Genomic DNA, 16,715 nt, shown 5'->3' with positions numbered 1-16,715 from the left:
GCTATTACTGTGACGTCATGCACAAGCGCATAATAGCAAACAGAGAGACTATGAGAGATATAGAGGTATAGCAAATTATCACCATAGCAACCGGTAACTTTGTGAACTATTATTAACAATAGCAACTAATCACCATAGCAACTTATTGAACTATTGCTGACAATATCAAGTCGTCACCATAGCAACCAGTGACTTTGGGAACTAGTGGTGAAGGTTGTTGAGGCGAGGGGCGTGGGTCAGCACGAAGTATTGAGGGTATTAGAATGCATTTGGTGCCCCTGCTCGCCCATGATGGGCATTATGGGACACAGATGTACCTTGACAGTGGGCGGTGCCCGTGCCTCCACTCTCACTGCCCCTCCTCTTTCACTTCCCTCACCTCCTTCACTAACCTCACCTCCCTCACTAACCTCACCTCCCTCACTAACCTCACCTCCCTCACTAACCTCACCTCCCTCACTAACCTCACCTCCCTCACTAACCTCACCTCCCTCACTACCCTTACCTCCCTCACTGCCCTCACCCCCCTCACTACCCTCACCTCCCTCACTACCCTCACCTCCCTCACTACCCTCACTACCCTCACTACCCTCTTTCACTTCCCTCACCTCCTTCACTAACCTCACCTCCCTCACTAACCTCACCTCCCTCACTAACCTCACCTCCCTCACTAACCTCACCTCCCTCACTAACCTCACCTCCCTCACTAACCTCACCTCCCTCACTACCCTCACCTCCCTCACTGCCCTCACCCCCCTCACTACCCTCACCTCCCTCACTACCCTCACCTCCCTCACTACCCTCACTACCCTCACTACCCTCACTACCCTCACCTTCCTCACTACCCTCACTACCCTCACTACCCTCACTACCCTCACTACCCTCACCTCCCTCACTACCCTCACTACCCTCACCCCCCTCACTACCCTCACTACCCTCACTACCTTCACCTCCCTCACTACCCTCACCTCCCTCACTACCCTCACCTCCCTCACTACCCTCACTACCTTCACCTCCCTCACTACCATCACTACCCTCACTACCCTCACCTCGCTCACTACCCTCACTACCCTCACTACCCTCACCTCCCTCACTACCCTCACATCCCTCACTACCCTCACCTCCCTCGCTACCCTCACCCCCCTCACTACCCTTACCTCCCTCACTACCCTCACTACCCTCACCTCCCTCACTACCCTCACCTCCCTCACTACCCTCACTACCCTCACCTCCCTCACTACCCTCACTACCCTCACTACCCTCACCTCCCTCACTACCCTCACTACCCTCACATCCCTCACTACCCTCACCTCCCTCACTACCCTCACCTACCTCACTACCCTCACCCCCCTCACTACCCTCACCTCCCTCACTACCCTCACTACCCTCACCTCCCTCACTACCCTCACTACCCTCACCTCCCTCACTACCCTCACCTCCCTCACTACCCTCACCTACCTCACTACCCTCACCCCCCTCACTACCCTCACCTCCCTCACTACCCTCACTACCCTCACCTCCCTCACTACTCTCACTACCCTCACCTCCCTCACTACCCTCACTACCCTCACCTCCCTCACTACCCTCACTACCCTCACCTCCCTCACTACCCTCACCTCCCTCACTACTCTCACCTCCCTCACTACCCTCACTACCCTCACTACCCTCACTACCCTCACCTCCCTCACTACCCTCACTACCCTCACCTCCCTCACTACCCTCACCTCCCTCACTATCCTCAACACATTCTTACTGTGATATTCTTCAAAAATGTTACACTTTACTCGACGTTCATCACACAACCATTGGCATGCTCTCTCGACCAGCGAACTGGCAATTCAGAGTATAGCATTTCTGCCCCCCCCCCCTACTAGTGTTTTAATTGCCCAATTCAATCCACCTATCAGGTGAGAGCCTGCTTCTCAGCCAAGGTGACGTCACACAGCCTTCCATGGCTGGAAGGCAGACACTCGCTTACTCTGGTTGAATCCACTCTTACTCTGAGTGCCTCTCTGCTCTGTCTTGTTATACTGCTAACTTAATTCAACAGAGTAAACATTGTATATAGTGGTGAAGGAATATAAGGCCAAAGGAAAAAGTCACCCCCATCTGCGTTTGCTTTGCCATTGTCTTGCAAGGTTGCTTGCAATATTGCTGACTTAAGTTATGGCCAGGTGCAACAGACCGTGAATTGCTACCTGTGTTTGTAACACCTACCTCCCTCACTTTCCTCACCTCATTACCACTACTCACCTCCCTCACCCTTCACCCCCTCTCTACCCTCACCCGTCTTCAGAATCACTACCCTCACCTCCCTTATCCCTCACTACCGTCGCTGTCACTCTAACCTCCCTCACCACTGTTCTTACCTCCCTTACTTCTTTCACCACTACTATTACTTCCCATCTTTCACCACTACTTTTGTCTCCCTTACTTCCTTAACCATCACTCTTACCTCCCTCATTTCCTTCACCAATCACGCCTCAGACTAGACACATGTCTATTGGACAAAAAATCAAAATATCGAAATCGAAAACCAACTTCATATAGGTTTACAAAAAGAAAATCCTACTGTACCGGCAGTCGCGCTCCACCTTAATGAGCGAGCGTGGAGATTCCAACGCTCCTAAGGAACGATGCGTGTTCAACGCTGCCGGTAGACAACAGCGAAAGCCGACAATAAAGAAAAAAGCCGCTACCGAGATCAACACAGTGCTTTGATCACTGCAGTGATCAACACAGTGTCTTGATCACTGCAGTGACCAACACAGTGTCTTGATCACTGCAGTGACCAACACAGTGTCTTGATCACTGCAGTGGCCAACACAGTGTCTTGATCACTGCAGTGACCAACACAGTGTCTTGATCACTGCAGTGGCCAACACAGTGTCTTGATCACTGCAGTGATCAGTGCAGTGATCGAAACAGTGTCTTGATCACTGCATTCGTGTAATTTGCTTGTATTGACCGAAGAAGCGTGTTCGATGAGCGAAACATCTAAGTAACTTTCCTGTCTGATAATGTAGACGCCAGGCTGCGGGATACTGCACACACTGCTGGGTGCTGCACACACTGCTGGGTGCTGCACACACTGCTGGGTGCTGCACACACTGCTGGGTGCTGCACACACTGCTGGGTGCTGCACACACTGCTGGGTGCTGCACACACTGCTGGGTGCTGCACACACTGCTGGGTGCTGCACACACTGCTGGGTGCTGCACACACTGCTGGGCGCTGCACACACTGATGGGTGCTGCAAACACTGATGGGTGCTGCACACACTCCTGTATGCTCCACACACTCCTGGGTGCTGCACACACTGCTGGGTGCTACACACATTCCTGGATGCTGCACACACTGGTGGGTGCTGCACACACTGGTGGGTGCTGCACACACTGATGGGTGCTGCACACACTGCTGGGTGCTGCACACACTGCTGGGTGCTGCACACACTGCTGGGTGCTGCACACACTGCTGGGTGCTGCACACACTGCTGGGTGCTGCACACACTGCTGGGTGCTTCACACCCTGCTGGGTGCTTCACACCCTGCTGGGTACTTCACACCCTGCTGGATGCTACACACACTGCTGGGCGATGCACACACTGCTGGGTGATGCACACACTGCTGGGTGATGCACACACTGCTGGGTGATGCACACACTGCTGGGTGATGCACACACTGCTGGGTGATGCACACACTGCTGGGTGATGCACACACTGCTGGGTGATGCACACACTGCTGGGTGATGCACACACTGCTGGGTGATGCACACACTGCTGGGTGATGCACACACTGCTGGGTGATGCACACACTGCTGGGTGCTGCACACACTGCTGGGTGATGCACACACTGCTGGGTGATGCACACACTGCTGGGTGATGCACACACTGCTGGGTGATGCACACACTGCTGGGTGCTGCACACACTGCTGGGTGATGCACACACTGCTGGGTGCTGCACACACTGCTGGGTGATGCACACACTGCTGGGTGATGCACACACTGCTGGGTGATGCACACACTGCTGGGTGATGCACACACTGCTGGGTGATGCACACACTGCTGGGTGCTGCACACACTGCTGGGTGATGCACACACTGCTGGGTGATGCACACACTGCTGGGTGATGCACACATTGATGGGTGATGCACACACTGCTGGGTGATGCACACACTGCTGGGTGATGCACACACTGCTGGGTGCTGCACACACTGCTGGGTGATGCACACACTGCTGGGTGATGCACACACTGCTGGGTGCTGCACACACTGCTGGGTGATGCACACACTGCTGGGTGATGCACACACTGCTGGGTGCTGCACACACTGCTGGGTGATGCACACACTGCTGGGTGATGCACACACTGCTGGGTGATGCACACACTGCTGGGTGATGCACACACTGCTGGGTGATGCACACACTGCTGGGTGATGCACACACTGCTGGGTGATGCACACACTGCTGGGTGATGCACACACTGCTGGGTGATGCACACACTGCTGGGTGATGCACACACTGCTGGGTGATGCACACACTGCTGGGTGATGCACACACTGCTGGGTGCTGCACACACTGCTGGGTGCTGCACAACCTGCTGGGTGCTGCACACACTGATGGGTGCTGCAAATACTGCTGGGTGCTGCACTCACTGCTGGATGTTGTACACGCTGCTGGGTGCTGCACACACTGCTGGGTACTGCACAACCTCCTGGATGTTGTACACGCTGCTGGGTGCTGCACACACTGCTGGGTGCTGCACAACCTCCTGGATGTTGTACACGCTGCTGGGTGCTGCACACACTGCTGGGTGCTGCACAACCTCCTGGATGTTGTACACGCTGCTGGGTGCTGCACACACTGCTGGGTGCTGCACAACCTCCTGGATGTTGTACACGCTGCTGGGTGCTGCACACACTGCTGGATGTTGTACACGCTGCTGGATGCTGTGCACACTGCTGATGATCTCTAGTCTCATCTTAAAGATTTATGTGAAGAAACAAAGTTTTGGAAGACACACACACACACACACACACACACACACACACACACACACTCGTCAAGAAGTTAGAGAAAGTACAAAGGTTTGCAACAAGGCTAGTCCCAGAGCTCAGGGGAATGTCGTACGAGGAAAGGTTGAGGGAAATTGGACTGACGACACTGGAGGACAGAAGGGTCAGGGGAGACATGATAACGACATACAAGATACTGCGGGAATAGACAAGGTGGACAGAGATAGGATGTTCCAGAGAGGGGACACAGAAACAAGGGGTCACAACTGGAAGCTGAAGACTCAGACGAGTCACAGGGACGTTAGGAAGTATTTCTTCAGTCATAGAGTCGTCAGGAAGTGGAATAGCCTAGCAAGTGAAGTAGTGGAGGCAGGAACCATACATAGTTTTAAGAAGAGGTATGACAAAGCTCAGGAAGCAGAGAGGGAGAGGACCTAGTAGCGATCAGTGAAGAGGCGGGGCCAGGAGCTGAGTCTCGACCCCTGCAACCACAATTAGGTGAGTACATGTTAACGTCATACAAAATACTGAGAGAAATTGACAAGGTGGACAAAGACAGGATGTTCCAGAGATGGGACACAGCAACAAGGGGACACAGTTGGAAGTTGAAGACACAAATGAATCACAGGGATGTTAGGAAGTATTTCTTCAGCCACAGAGTAGTCAGAAAGTGGAATAGTTTGGGAAGCGATGTAGTGGAGGCAGGATCCATACATAGCTTTAAGCAGAGATATGATAAAGCTCACGGTTCAGGGAGAGTGACCTAGTAGCGACCAGTGAAGAGGCGGGGCCGGGAGCTAGGACTCGACCCCTGCAACATCAACTAGGTGAGTACAACGAGGTGAGTATACACACACATTGAGTTGACCTAGTAGCGACCATTGAAGAGGCGGGGCCAGAAGCTGTGGATCGACCCCTGCAACCAAAATTAGGTGAGTGTACACACACTGGGGCACGGAGCTGTGAATCGACACCTGTAACCACATATATGTGAGCACACACACACACACACACACACACACACATTGCACCCACGCACACACACTTACCCACGCACACACATGTATAGTTTATAAGGTTGTGGAGAAGATTACCTAGAGAAGAGTGTTGGATCACCTAGAAAGGAAGAGGTTCATACATGACAACCAGCACGACTTAAGGGATGGAAAATCCTGTGTCACAAACTTACTGGAGTTCTACGACAAAATAACAGAAGTAGAACAAGAGAGTGATGAGCAAATTGTATCTTCTTGGACTGTAGGATGGCTTTTGACACGGTTCCTCACAAGAGACTTGTAGAAAATCTAGAGGAGCAGGCAGGAATAACAGGGAAAACACTACAATGGATCAAAGTATACTTGACAGGATGTAAACAAGGAGTGATCGTCCGTAACGAGGTGTCGGAATGGGTGTATGTGACGAGTGGAGTTCCATAGGGATCAGTCCTAGAGCTGTGCTGTTTCTTGTACACGTGAATGACATGACAAAAGGGACAGAGTCAGAGGCATCCCTGCTCGCAGATGAAGTGAAACTAATGAGAAGTATACGAGCAGACTTAGACCATGGAAGGCTACAAATTAATCTGGGCAGGCTGCAGGTAGGTATGTCAAGTGGCTTCTAGAGTTCAACCTCAGCTAGTGCAAGTTTATAAAGTTTGAGGAAGGGCAAAGAAGACCGCAGACAGAGTGCAGGATCGGGGGCAAAAGTTGAAAACTTCACTTAAGGAGAAGGATCTTGGGGTAAGAATTATACCAATCATATCAACTGTGGCGCACATCAACCAAATAATTGCTGCAACAAATGCGCGACTGGCAAATATAAGACTAGCTTTCAGATATCTAAGTAAGGAGTCATTCACGACACTGTATACCGTGTGATAAATGGTTTTGAAAAACGACAAGTGTTCGTCAGGCCCATATTGGAGTATGCAGCACCAGTACAAAACCCACACCTAGTCAAGCATGTCAAGAAATTGGAGAAAATGTAGAGGTATGCAATATAACTAGTCCATGAAGTTTTAAGGTTAAGGGAACTCACCATAAGGATACTGAGGTTATAAGAATTAGGGATGATATGATAACGTACAAAATAATGAGAAAAATGACAAGATGAATAGGGACAGAATGGTTGAGAGGCGGGAAACAGGGACACGAGGACACAGCTAGAAGTTAAAAATTCAGATGAGTCACAGGGATGTTAGGAAGTATTTATTCAGCCTTAGAGTAGTCAGGAAGTGGAACGACGTAAAGAGTGAAGTAGTAGAGGCAGGATCCATACATAGCTTTAAGAATAGGTACGATAAGGCTCTCCAAGCCAGGAGAGAGCGAACCTAGTAGCGACCAGCTACACACACACGCACACAGGTGCTTGTTCCCAGGTAGCTCCTCTTTATCTATAGATGTAAAAAAAATTCCTTTGTCCGGGTCCGTACCTTCGTTTCTCCCTCTTCTTTGTATAATTCTTCTTAGAGTATTAGCTCTTCTTATTGCTCTTTGTGTTCTTTTCTTCCTACTATTTTTCTTATTCTAAGACTTGATCTGTTCCTGCGGTTACTCCTCTTCTCTTCTACTTTCAGCATCTCTATCTTCCTTATCGTCTTCCTTCTTCCTTCTTCTCATTTCCATTCTCCCTCCTCCTTTTTTTCTTTTTTCTTTTTCTTCTTTTTCTTTTTCTCTTTTTCTTCTTCTCCTTCTTACATACTCTTAGAAAATTTGCTTCTTTCATAGTAAACATTAAATGCCAATCAGAGTCCACCTTATGTACTCAAGGAATATTTCCTCCAATCAAAGCCCGCCTTATATTCTCTTTGAAAACATCCTTCTTGGAATATTTCTTCCAATCAGACTCCATCTTAAATACTATGAACGTTTCCCTCTAATAACATTCGTCTCAAACATTTTGTGATCCACGATGAATGTAAACAAACATTCACATGTACAAAGTCACTCGTAATAACATTTGTCAGCAAAATAGTACAGTAATAGTACATTAAAGGTACAACAACCGTACTGTAATAGTATACAAATAGTATAGTACTAATACAATAATGATACACTATTAGTACAATCATAGTACAGTATTACCGCTAATATTCTCTAACTTTAGTCTCTCCTCGGGAGATATTTAACTATTTCGGAAAAAGCTTTTAAATAAACAGAGGAGTCAAGTGCACAAGAAAATGAAGAACAAAAGTAGCCCTACCTGGCACTACGGTAGGCCTACTGGCACATGCTCAGTAACTGTACCTCTCAAGGTGCTCATCAATCCACAACTCTTAACAAGAGAGTACTCTCACATTTTTTCATATCCTTTTAATCTAGATTAATTATGATTCACGAAATAGTAATAATACGATTCCAAACAAACCAGGGCACGGGTGGGGTTAGAACCCATGGCGAGTGAGTCGTGAAACTCCAGGTCAGTGCCTAAGCCACTGTGCCAGCTGGCTACAATAAGATCCATCCAGAGTGTATTTCTATACACCAGCTGGCCCAGTGCTTAAGCACTGGTCTGGAGTTCTACGGTTCACTCGCCATTGGTTCAAACCTCACCCGTTCTGTGGTTTTTTTTTTTTTTTTCTAGATTAATCAAATACATTAAGGACTGGCGGGTCAACATAATTTTACGGAGGCCTCAGTCTTACTCTTTTTTTATTATCTTCCTTTAATGATTTCTTATGTTTAAGAAGACATTCAACATTCTCGTTTAAAGTGCCGGAACTGTTAATTATAACAGATTCCCTTATCTTCCTCTGTAATTACGTGCCTGAAATACGGGGTTATTATTCTCCTCATTACCTACTGAGTATTTATGGTGATAAACTCCACGTTTAAAATCCTTTGTTTCTCCACTGTAACTCTTGTCACAGTCGACGCACGGAACCTTGATGTCAGCGTTCATCAGCATATCTTCCAAAGGCTTCTTTTCACAAGTATCTTAACGGTATTCAAATTGTTGAAGGCATTGTTTACACTATCTCTTCCTTCACCCCCTACCTTCCAGGGACGACCCCTATCTTCCAAGAACGACTCCTCCCTTCCAGGGACGACCCCTACCCCTCCTTCCTTCCACCTTGGATTTATACACTCTCTGTGTAGTTCTGTTTTGCTGTATCTTTTCTAAATGTCCGGACCACCTCAACAACCTCTCCTCTGCCCTCTCAATCATATATTTTCTAACCTTCTACCGTCTCCCAATTTTTGCACTCCAGATTCTCTACATGATATTCACACAACACTTTGCCCTCAAGTGTGACGTCTCCACTGCCTCCAGCCTCCAGCCTCCAGCTTCCTCCTCGATGCAACGTTTAAAGCCCACACTTTACCTCTGTGTATGTGTGTGTGAGTGTGAGTGTGTGTGTGTGTGTGTGTGTGTGTGTGTGTGTGTGTGTGTGTGTGTGTGTGTGTGTGTGTGTGTGTGTGTGTGTGTGGCTACCACTATGTTTTTGTGCACTTCCCTTTCCGCATATATATTGTAGTTAAACATTTTGCACTTAACTATCTATCAATATATATATATATATATATATATATATATATATATATATATATATATATATATATATATATATATATGTATGTAAAGAGAGAGAGTGTGTGTGTGTCTGTGTGTTATTCAATAAATTAGCTAGAGATGAGCTGGAAATTCAAAGAATTAGGTGAAATGAGTGATACATATTTCTCAAAACAGGTTCTCTTCCTCCTCCTCCTCCTCCTACTCCTGCTGGTGCTGGTGCTGCTGCTCCCCCTCCTACCTTCCTCCTCCTCCTGCTGGTGCTGGTGCTGCTGCTCCCCCTCCTACCTTCCTCCTCCTCCTTCTCCTGCTGGTGCTGCTGCTCCCCCTCCTCCCCCTCCTCCTCCTCCTCCTCCTCCTCCTCCTCCTGCTGGTGCTGGTGCTGCTGCTGCTCCCCTCCTCCTCCTCCTCCTCCTCCTCCTCCTCCTCCTGGAGGGAGACTGGAGGTGCAGTAACGTAAAGTGACAGCTAGACCGTACCGTATTATTGAGTTTGTTCACATTAGCTACGAAAGACTGACTCTCAATGCTACCTTCCCTTTACTTCAGACGGTTGCCAGAGCTCACCATCCCCCCTCCGATTTAAATTGTCCACGAGATGATTGGGGGGTGCATGGGCTGGCCCACTGGATGGGTGGGTGGGTGTTGGTGGTAGGCTAGCCCAGTAGTTAGATGAGTGGGGGTGGGCAGGACTACAGGATGGGTGGGTGGTGGTGGGCAGGGCTACTGGATGGGTGGGTGGTGGTGGTGATGGGCAGGACATTGGGATGGGTGGGTGGTCGTGGTGGGCAGGACGTAGAGTTTGGTGGGTTGTGGTGGGCATGGTCGCGGGATGAGTGGGTGGTTGTGGGCAGGACTATGGGATAGGTGGGTGGTGGGCAGGACTGCTGGATGGGTGGATGTGTGATGGTGGTGGGCAGGCCCACGGGATGGATGAATTGGTGGGCGGTGGGTAGGACTACGGCATGGGTGAGTGGAGGTGGTCAGGCCTACGAAATTGATGGGTGGGTGGTGGTGGTGGGCAGGACCATGGGATTGATTGGAGGGTGGTGGGCAGGACTACGAGATGGGTGGGTGGGTGGTGGTGGTGGGCAGGCCCCCCGGGTTGGGTAGATGGTGGGTAGGACCTCGGGATGGGTGGTGATGGGTATGTCCTTAGGACAGGTGGGTGGTGATGGGTATGTCCTTAGGACAGGTGGGTGGTAGACAGGGCTACTGGATATGTGGGTGGGGTTGGTGGCTGGAATGATGGGTGATGGGTGTTTTGGGTGGGATGCAGGAAGGACGTATCAAGGGATGGTCAGGTGGTAAGGGACTTGGGAAGAGTGGCAGAGAACAAGGTGGAGTAACAGCAGCAGCAGCGGTAGCAGTAGTAGTTGTAGTAATAATAATAGTAGTAATAGTAGTAACAGTAGTAGTAGTAATAATAGCAGTAACAATAGTAGTAATAACTTTTGGCTACCATCTACTTTGCTATGACTATCACAACCCTTTACCTCTACCACTACTATTATTGACTCAGTTGTCGCGTTAACTGATCGTCCTCATGTCCTCAGAATGACCCATCTATTGAATGTGTATGGCGGTCAACATGGGTTTAGTATAGGTTTAGCGAAGTAGCAAATATTCATGGCAGCATCTGGCTCCTGTCCTCTCTCACCATAACTTATACTTTACTGGACATTGTAACTTATTATCACGTTTTCTGACATATAAAGCAATTTAGGCTGACCCATCAGTCTTGACAGATAGATGTATACGGAGCAGGTGGTTCTGAAGGCTATGGCAGCTCCTCCACCCAGGACACTATGTATCTAGTTGACTCCTACACCTGCCAAGTGCTTGTCAAGTTAGTTCTTGAACGACTATTGTATTTACGGTTACAGTAGCCAGTAGTTGATTTCATTTCGCCATGTCTCTGCAAAAGAGAAAAAGCTTGCTTACGTTTGTGTTGCATCTCCTGCCTTAAAATTCCGTTCCATTGTTTCGAGTTATGACATGATTCAGTGCCTCAAATACCTCATGTCGAAGTCATTCAGTATCTTAAGGGTTTCATTGTGATTTCGTAGTCTTAATTTCCTTAAAGAAAATAAGGTTAAATGCTTCTAGTCTTTCTTCATAAGGTTTGTTTAAGAGTTATGGTACAAGTTTGATAGCTCTTCTCTGTACCCTCTTTAATGTATTCCAGCACACGATTAAATAAATGAGAGAGGGTAAAGAGGAGTATACACAGTGTTGAAATGCGTCAATCTGAGCTCGGTGACTTCAGTAGAGAAAATGGATGGGTATCGTTAGGTATTTTATTAAAGGTTCATCAGCTACGGCAGCTTCTACGGTTTCGTTCCAGTAGAACTGGAGTTACTATTACATGCGAATGGCCTATCCCATTATATATATATATATATATATATATATATATATATATATATATATATATATATATATATATATATATATATATATATATATATATATATATATATATATATATAATATAATGTCGTGTCGAATAGGTAAAACTATCGATTTTGGCTTACATAGCAACGTTCTTCTTCCCGGATAAGGCAAGAAAAAATTTGTGGATGCAGTAATTTCGCAAAAATCATTCTGAACCTAACGATAAACAAATATATTTCATTGTGTTTGTTTATTATTAAATTATTGTAAACTTATCTAAAATATATTTAGTTGGATTAGGCTAAATTAAATTGCGCTTGTTAGAATTAAGTTAGGTAAGTTTTCTATTTTCTGCTTCCCTCCTCCCTCATTCTAGCTAAAACTGTCACTCTGGACGTGTTTACTCGGATTTTATCCTCTTTCCTTCAACACTGCAAACTCCTGATGTGTTGAGTGCAACACGAAAGGCCTAGAGCTATCTTTCAACTCCCCCTGTGGTTGTTTTGCATCTAGTTAACTTATATTTGTGTACAGTTAACCATCTCTAGCGAAATAACATGAATGAGGGGGGTGGGGTAGCTTACGTCTGGTAGTGGGATACCTGCTGTCCTGAGAGTGTTGGTATCCCCACTCACGATAAAGTTCGCTGTTACTGTTGTTTAGCTACATAATCTGTGAAGATGTAATATCTATTGTAACAGAAGTTTTTATTTACATCTTTACTAATATTCTTTCTCCCTTCTTTACAGGTAAGAAGTTGCCAGTCTGTGTTGCCTGGTAAGTGCGAGTTATAATGTTTGGAGTACAAGTCCGTAAGTGCAAGTTATGTTGCCTTGAGTGCAAGTTATGTTGCCTTGAGTGCAAGTGATAATGTAACCTCACGTTAATTACTGTTGCGAATGAATTCTGGAATTCAGCAGGAAAATCTGACCTCATCAGAGCTACGATGAGTTTCTCTATTCATGGCGACCTTGGTCCTTTTCTAATTTCGTTAGATTCAGTTCCATTAATTTTTAATAAATCAGTGACCTTACACTTGTTGACGCTGAACTCCGGTATCCTTTTGTTTAAACAACCTTGCAGCTGTTGTCTGTTTGTACTCTGTCTATTTTTTTCCGTTCTTATTCTTCGCTTCTTGGACGAGCAACGATACACAGGATTCAGAAAAAAAAATAGTCATACTGTGGCTGGAACAATTCTCAGTCATCACACAAACTGGAGCTGAAACTGTACTATGTTACGGTCGGTACTAGAGTTATCATGTCGCTACTTCATAATGATCTAGGGGAAACCGAAACATTGATCCATGACACACCGAAACATCGTTTACTTTCGTCTCCAATTTGCGAGGTAGATGAAAACTGAGAATGGTAACGGTCCTCTTAGTGAGTCTTGGAGCCTCAATTAATTAACCTTTCCTATCCTAAGAAGCCTAAATTACCATCACTTTCCGTCTTCACTTCTTTATGTATTCATTGAGCTACTGTAGTAATTTTTCTTCCATCTCTGCTTGCTTCTCTAGTTCGTGAACTTATCTCTAGGTGAATATTATGTCAAATGTTATCTTGTAACCCAAGAATATGTAGTCATTCCAAGCACTATCTGTCTTGCTCTTCTCCGCTATTGTCTAAAAACTCCAGTTGTCTCGTGAGACAAGATCTTCCTTCCATGTCTGGATTGTTTATCTGTAATAAATCTACCTTATTAGGGCAACCAACTTATTCTTTTATAATTATCGAATCTCAAAATGGATGGGACTTGAATCCATGGCAGGCGAGCCCTAAAACTCGCAGACCTGTGTGGTTCACCAGCTGTGATTTGTCTCTAACCGTGTTATTACGATTTCGTGAGTCTTTTATGGTTATCTTTTTCCATGCTTGTCAGTGATGCTGACTTTTAAGGCCAGAAGGCTGTTCCTTTGTTTATATATTGGAATATTTGCAGTTTTTCAGCTGTCTGGTAGTTCCGCACATCTCTTGTGACCTGTAGATTTTAGCGGCAGGTTCACATAATGTTCCGCCTCCTCCGGTGACTGTTGCTGGTTCACATAATGTTCCTGCTCCTCCGGTGTCTGTTGCAGGTTCACATAATGTTCCTGCTACTCCGGTGTCTGTTGCGGGTTCACACACTGTTCCTGCTCCTCCGGTGTCTGTTGCGGGTTCACACACTGTTCCTGCTCCTCCGGTGACTGTTGCTGGTTCACATAATGTTCCTGCTCCTCCGGTGACTGTTGCTGGTTCACATAATGTTCCTGCTCCTCCGGTGACTGTTGCTGGTTCACATAATGTTCCTTATCCACCGGTGACTGTTGCTGGTTCACATAATGTTCCTGCTCCTCCGGTGTCTGTTGCAGGTTCACACAATGTTCCTGCTCCTCCTGTGTCTGTTGCAGGTTCACATAATGTTCCTGCTACTCCGGTGTCTGATGCAGGTTCACACAATGTTCCTGCTCCTCCGATGTCTGTTGCAGGTTCACACAATGTTCCTGCTCCTCCTGTGTCTGTTGCAGGTTCACATAATGTTCCTGCTCCTCCGATGTCTGTTGCAGGTTCACACAATGTTCCTGCTCCTTCGGTGTCTGTTGCAGGTTCACACAATGTTTCTGCTCCTCCGGTGTCTGTTGCAGGATCACACAATGTTCCTGCTACTCCGGTGACTGTTGCAGGTTCACACAATGTTCCTGCTCCTCCGGTGACTGTTGTAGGTTCACACAATGTTCCTGCTCCTCCGGTGACTGTTGTAGGTTCACACAATGTTCCTGCTTCTCCGGTGACTGTTGCAGGTTCACACAATGTTCCTGCTCCTCCGGTGACTGTTGCAGGTTCACACAATGTTCCTGCTCCTCCGGTGACTGTTGCAGGTTCACTCAATGTTACTGCTCCTCCGGTGACTGTTGCAGGTTCACACAATGTTCCTGCTCCTCCGGTGACTGTTGCAGGTTCACACAATGTTCCTGCTCCTCCGGTGTCTGTTGCAGGTTCACGCAATGTTCCTGCTCCTCCGGTGACTGTTGCAGGTTCACATAATGTTCCTGCTCCTCCGGTGACTGTTGCAGGTTCACACAATGTTCCTGCTTCTCCGGTGACTGTTGCAGGTTCACACAGTGTTCCTGCTCCTCCGGTGACTGTTGTAGGTTCACACAATGTTCCTGCTCCTCCGGTATCTGTTGCAGGTTCACACAATGTTCCTGCTCCTACGGTGACTGTTGCAGGTTCACACAATGTTCCTGCTCCTCCGGTGACTGTTGCAGGTTCACCCGATCTTTTTACTTCTCTGTTTCTTAACCTTTCCCTGTACCTCTTCGCATCGTCTGTTTTTTTTTCCCCCTCGCATATCTCTGTCTCCTTCTGTGAGTCCACCTCCAACATTCTTCAACTTCATTACATGGTCTCTTATGGTCATCCTCCTCCTCCTTATGTGACTCTGATACAGTTTTGGCTGTGATCTGGTCTTCGACGCTACGTTATTTAAAATTATGACTCTGCTCTCTTTCTCTTCCATTAATATTAATTCCGAGTTCATTGCTTATTTCCATGTTTTCTGTCTCTAATCTCTCTGTTCTGTATATATTCCATGGTCTTTTTATTTTTGTTTTGGCTTCCTTGCAGGTTTAGTTGAACATTGACTCTTGATATCGAATTTCCATTTCTCTTGATCCATAAACCTGTTGTGGTGTCCCGGCGCTATGTAGTTTAATATTGATGGCATTCAGTACCGAGAGGTTGATGAATATAACACATGTGCAACACTTGGGTATGTGCATGGCCGAAGTGTTTCACCTGCCAGCAGGCTTCTTCAGTCGAATACTGGCGAATTTAACACCAGAGACTTGTAGTAGTATAAATTTTGAGGTGGTCACTCTCTCTAGTTAAAGGACTGGACACCTCATGTCAAGGCTAAGGGAGTGACTACCTCAGTATTACTTCTACTGTCTCCAGTGTTATATTCACTTGTATTTGACTGAAGAAAACTGTTGCCCAGGCGAAGCGTTCAGTACTAACAATATCCAAGTGTTGTACATGTGTTGTTATCAACTTTCTAGATGAATGCTTCATTATCTCTTGTGTTTCCTGACCATCTATTTCTATCCCTCACTGAAATACTTCTAGCAAGTCTTCATCTCTTCCTCCCGTTGACTGAACGAGTAGCGATGAGGAGTGACTCAGGTTGTTTTGCTTCATTGATATCTTTTGTCACAATAGTTGCTTGTGAAAATAAACGTCGTAATGCTCCTCTCGCTTCTGCCAGGTGGACAGCGCTGTAAAGCCCTTGTGGTTTAGCGCTTTTTTTATAATAATAATAATAATAATAATAATCTGCCAGGTGGGAATGCTATATCACTGATGGCAGTTAGATACTGCTCACTTTGTTAGTTGTTTATGGGAACTGGGTTAATGGTATAGATATATTCCATATGGTGGAAGATCCTACATCTTAAAATGTCAGTAGCGAAGTGGATGCTCCTGGTGGCACGGTCATGTTTGGAGACGATTTTTTCATTGGGATGTTGAAAACAGTAGAAGAGAAAATGCTACATCGTTTCTGGAGCATTGTAGCGAGTGCAGGTTTTTTATCAGGTCTGTACCTGTAGCTGTGGCCTGCTGGCTTTAGTGTGTCCCAGCAAGCCAGTGTCTGGTCATTGCTGTGTCTATTACTCTACGTTTACATCTTGTGTGTTTCGACACTTCCCAACTCTGTTTAATAGTTCCAAAGTGTGATGATGAGTAGCAAATTTTCTAGTTTTTAACGATATTGTTCATAATGACATTCTTAGTCTCGCTGTATGTGGAACTTGCA

The 16,715-nt window shown here is 46.7% G+C and overlaps 1 protein-coding gene across 1 annotated transcript in view; it reads left to right on the top strand.

Annotated features, from left to right (window-relative positions):
- Positions 1-16,715, top strand: part of grh (grainy head) — an 893,472-nt gene that overhangs the window by 373,702 nt on the left and 503,055 nt on the right. The gene's annotated exons all lie outside the window — the stretch shown is intronic.

Source organism: Cherax quadricarinatus, chromosome 34 (assembly GCF_038502225.1).
Source record: "Cherax quadricarinatus isolate ZL_2023a chromosome 34, ASM3850222v1, whole genome shotgun sequence".
Taxonomy (NCBI): domain Eukaryota; kingdom Metazoa; phylum Arthropoda; class Malacostraca; order Decapoda; family Parastacidae; genus Cherax; species Cherax quadricarinatus.
The sequence above is the reverse complement of the archived record's forward strand: the minus strand, read 5'-3'. Positions and strand labels throughout refer to the sequence as shown.